This window comes from Pleurodeles waltl, unplaced genomic scaffold (genome assembly GCF_031143425.1).
Source record: "Pleurodeles waltl isolate 20211129_DDA unplaced genomic scaffold, aPleWal1.hap1.20221129 scaffold_39, whole genome shotgun sequence".
Lineage (NCBI taxonomy): Eukaryota > Metazoa > Chordata > Amphibia > Caudata > Salamandridae > Pleurodeles > Pleurodeles waltl.
In genome coordinates, this window is record NW_027150097.1 from 4,842,782 (window position 1) to 4,847,960 (window position 5,179).

Consider the following 5,179-nt stretch of genomic DNA (forward strand, 5'->3'; position numbering starts at 1 on the left):
GGGACAAATCTGAAAGAAAGAGCGGGAGCCAGGGAGAGGCAGCATAGAGGAGTTTGAATAAAGCGAGCTTTCCTGTTGTCCGCACACCAGTCTCAGGCCGACTCTACAGGGGGGTCACAGGTCACCCCTGGACGGAGAGTGTCAGGATTTAGGGACAAATGCTTCCGCAGCACTGGCCCGGCCCCTCCGAGCTACCTGTCAGTCCTGCCAGTTCCATCAGGTCAAAGGGTCAATGTCGGCATCTGGCCGGATGCAGTGGACATTTTGCTATTTCATTTCACATCCGGGTGGTTTGCAAACCTCTGAAACACTATTATCACCTGATTCCACCGCAGCTCGTACTGAGGTCACATATTTCTCCTGCTTCTTCCGTCTCTTCACCGAGAGGAGTTCACCGACCCCTCCAGGTCTCACCTGCCCCTCGCTGCGGGGCTTCCAAGTAACTTCACAAGAGGAACCGGACGATTCTGTTCAAACCCGCGCTTTATTCTCCTGTAAAATGCGCACATTACATGTTCTGCTCGCTCCACATGGGGAGAGAGCGGGGGTTTAACTGAAGCCTGGGAAGGAAAGGGCCTGTTTCATTCCTTTCACAAGACGCTTCATAAGGCTTCTAAGCGCTAGAAGTGTGGGGCAAATTAAAGGATCTGAGTCAGCGAACGTGACTTCTATGCGCCCTTTAACAACAATCCAGGCTGCAGCTCTGGGAGTTTGTGTATTTCCTTGTTAAAGATCACTTTTTACATATACCTCGAGATTTGTATTAAATGTAAAAGTAGAAGGACTTGTAGTGAAAGAAAAAACAAATAGGTCGCTACAGCTCACCCCACCCACCCCCAGTCTTGTCACTCGCAGTGTCATCCGGTTCCATGGTGTAATGGTTAGCACTCTGGACTCTGAATCCAACCATCTGAGTTCAAATCTCGGTGGGACCTGAAAGTTTTGCCCACTTTACAAACTGTAATAATTTGTCACAGTTATTAACAGGATGGTGAATTAAAGCGCCCACGTTCCCTTCTCCTATTTTATAATCGCAGAGACACAGAAGAGATAATGTGTGCATTAGAAGAAGGCCCCAGACGGCTTCACCAGCTCCCACAACAGCAGTGAAGATATTCACTACTGATACATCCTCTGCAGGGAGGAGTCACAAACCCGCTGACAATCTTTCTGAACACAAAACACTTCAATTCAGTGACCTGCGCCGTACTCACACGACGGTGATAAGACGCCTTTTTGTGGTTACCGCCGCTTTGTAAATATGGATCCTTCACACATCACAGCGTGAAAGGGGCGTGAAAAAGGTGTTGCTGTGGATTTTCTACACCAAGACCCATTGCATTTTGACGCTGCACAGATTTACCAGAAATCTTAAAACTGAGGCAGCGCCAAAAACTAACCCCACCCCAGGGATGGCGTTAGAATGGCGCAACATGAAGAAATACTTGTATTTCTCCTCATTTTTGCTTGTCCTTTGTGTGCTGGATTCTGCGGCACACATAGAGCAAAATGCCATCAGTGATTGTTTATGTGCAGGAAGGGACACCTTTCTGCACATAAACCATCATTCCCTGCAACGCAGGCGCCCTTACCCTCTGTTGCAAGCATGCGTGCGTTGGCGATAGGCAGCAACTTTTAGCACCACACTAGGGGAACCACAGGAGTGCCCGCATTTTCGTAAATATGTCTCATCCCTGCGTTTCTGAAGTGGTGCAGTGCTGCCAATTTTGGTGCACAGACGCACTGCACCACTTTCTTGTCAATGAGTCCCTAAGTGAGCAAAAACACAGGGCGTCATTCACAAGTGGCCTGCGCCACCTGTGCGTCATGTTTTTTGATGCACTGGCAGGCCAGGCTGCAGGGTCATATCTTCAAGGCCGTGCAAAGCCACTTTGCATGGCTTTACATGGCCTTGTAGATACGGGCCCCTTTCACGCATTACTCTACGTGAAAGGAGCGCTCCATGGGTGTTGCTGCGGGTGTTCCCATGCAACACCAATGGAATCTGACGCGTTCCCAGATTTGCAAGTCTGAGAATGCATCAGAATCCTACGCCACCTCAGGGTTGGCATAAGGGTGGTGCAACGGGGAGAAATAACATTATTTCACCCTGTTTCTTCCTCTTTCTATGTGTGCTGCATCCTGAAGCACACATTGAATGGAGGAAAATGTCTCACATGATTGTTTTTGTGCAGGAAGGTGTCCACTCCTGCAGAAAAACAATCATCCCACAATGCAGGTACCCTTGCACCATGGTGCGAGGATGCTGCGTTGGCGCATGGCAGCAATTTGTGCGCCAGCTCTGTCGACAAGGACAGGAATGCGCTATATCTTGTAGATACAACGCATTCCTGCCCTTTTGTTGTGATGCAGGACAGCACAGCAAAATGCTTGCGACGCTGCCCTGTGCCAAAACTTTGTAAATGAGGCCCACAGTATTTTGTAAAATAACCAACATTTTTCAATACATTTAAAGAAGAGGAACAGCGTGATTGTGTGTGTGTAAAATTCCTGGTGAAATCCTCACTACACTCGACTGAAGGCACCTGCACCCAACTATTTATCAGAAAAGAAATTTATTAGACTGGTGTAACACCCAAAACATCATCCTTTAATCTACACCTCTGAGTAACTTCACTATTTGTTCTCCGACCACGTCTGGATGCTGACTGCAATTTGATGCAAATTGTATAAGATACATTTATTAGTCAAGGACAACATAAATGAGCTGGAGGGTTTAGAAGAGCCTCCAGCATCTTGGTGATGTCACTGTGCGTCATAGCTCTACTTATCAGCTGGGACCAGGGCCATAACCATGGAGAGGAAGAGGCAGCCCTTGTATTGTCTAAAACACACACAACATAAGTTATTTGTTAATGGCAGAGTCTTGTGAAAACAGCCTTAATTTAAATCAACTGTATTCACCTTGGATTGCATATAAAGCACACACAAAGGCGAGACAAGGACAGCCCATCGCTGTAGTGTGGGTTTCCCCCTTTTAAAAGGTTTGCTATGTTGCAGGTCTAGACTGTTAGACCTAACAGCCTTAGGGGTGGTCACCCCCCAACTTTTTGCCTGCCTCCCTCCCTTTTTCTGACACTGTTTTTGCTGGCTTTAGGACTCTGTGCACTTTACCACTGCTAACCAGTGCATACGTGTATGTGCTCTCTCCCCCACACATAGTAACATTGGTTCCTATGAGACCAGGAAGCAGTGTCTCCAGTCATGGCCTGAGCGCAGAGGAAAGAAGGGAGTAGAGAGCATTCTAGCGAGATTAAAATTAGATGCAAAGGAGAGGAGAGCTGAGGCTGAAAGAGCCTTGGCTGAAATGTGGAGGGAGATGACATTGATAAGTGTTTTTTTGTTTATGAAGTTGCACTGAGGGCACATGGGTTCCTGAAGAGCACTGGTGGGTGGGCCTGTGGAAACTGACTGATCACAGGAAGCTTTCTGGGGAGGCGGATCTCTAAGCTAGCACCAGAGTGTCCAAAAAGGTGTCGGGGTGGGTGCACCCACAAAGGTGGTCAGGGTTCCCAACAGAAGCAAGAGGGGGAAAAAAACTTAAAAATAAGGAGTTCTCTAAAGGCCCCTGAAATAATTACCAAGGGAATAGTGGTAACCAGTCCCAGTCTGATCCTAAGAAGAAAGGGTTCTTTGATCATAAGACAGGGAGGTGGGTACCCCAATGTGCAGGGGGCTCCAAGTATGTCCACTCAAAGGGTGACTCTAAATGTACAAAGAGGGCACAGCCCCCAATGGTGGGCAGACACCTGGGTTGGTTAGTGTAGCGCCCAGGGAGGAGGTAGTCCCAGTTAGCTTTGGGGAGCAGGCAGAGGTAGCCCTAGTGTCCCTAGGAGATACAGAAATAGTGCCAAATGCCCACATGCCTGCCAATACTCCTAAGTATAGTCAGTGGGTCACCATTAATGGCCAGCAGGTGGAAGCTCTGCATGACACAGGAGCCAGCATGACTACTGTCAGGGGTCAGCTGCTGTCAGCAGAGCAGATCCTACTGAAAAAATTCCACTAAGTCAAAGTCGCCATCAATCGCGAGAGCCATCCACAGGTAGCTCTGGTTCCCTTTCAGTGGTGGGGGTCACTGGTACTCGGAAAGTAGCTGTAAGTCCTGCCTTGCCTGTAGATTGTCTGTTAGGCAATGACCTAGAGTACACTGCCTGGAGGGACGTAGAACTCAAGTCTCACTTGGAGATGATGGGATTGCCTGAGTGGGTCTGCATGACCACACAGTCCATGGCTGCCTGGGAAGGGAGTCAAAGGTGTCTGGAGCCTAGAAGAATGGCCCAGACAGCTGCAAAGGAGAGGGTCAGGGGGCATGGGAAACCAGCCCCTGAGGTTCCCACAGTGATGTTAATGGGGTCCCTGAGGAAGAGGCCCCTCAGCCAGCTGGGGGAAACATTGCCACCCTTGGTGACTTGCCTGAGCTTGCTGGTTGGCAAGTTGAGGGTGGGCCCACCAGGGAGAAATTCAGCAAAACGCCAAAGGAGTGTCCCACTCTTGAGGGATTGAGGCGACAGCCCTTAGCCATGCAGCAGGTGAAGCCTTTGGGGCTCACCTAATATATTGGAAGAAAGATCTCCTATATAGTGAGCCTAAGGCTCTGGGTACTAGGCAGTACATGTGCTGCTGGTTCCCCAGTGTTACCAGGCATTTCTACTTAGTTTGGTTCAAGAAATCCCCCTGGTAGGACATCTAGGGCAAGACAAGACCTTTGCCAGTCTTGTCACCCACTTTTATTGGCCCTGAATGAAGACAGCCTCAGATACATTATGTAGGTCCTGTCCCACCTGCCAGGCCAGTGGGAAGTCAGGGAAAAAGCTGAAGGCCCCCCTATCCCACTTTCTTTAGTTCGCACTCCCTTTGAAAGGGTGGGCATCAATGTCATTGGTCCATTGGACCCCAAGACAGCCTAGGTAACAGGTTCTTCCTGGTCTTGGTGGACCATGCCACACACTACCCAGAGGGAATTTCTCTGAGGATAGTGACTGCACCTTTGGTGACCAGAGCTTTGATGGGGACCTTTACCCGTGTAGGGTTCCCCAAAGAGATACTGTATGTGTCTGACAAAGGCACTAACTTCATGTCTGCATACATGAAGACCATGTGGGATGCGTGTGGTGTAACTTATAAGTTCACCACACATTATCAACCTCAATCCAAT

General features: G+C 49.0%; 1 non-coding gene across 1 annotated transcript; it reads left to right on the forward strand.

The window, feature by feature from the left end:
• Window positions 1–863: 863 nt before the first annotated feature.
• Window positions 864–935, forward strand: TRNAQ-CUG (transfer RNA glutamine (anticodon CUG)). Its single transcript has one exon. It is a non-coding gene; the product is annotated as a tRNA-Gln (tRNA).
• Window positions 936–5,179: the final 4,244 nt, after the last annotated feature.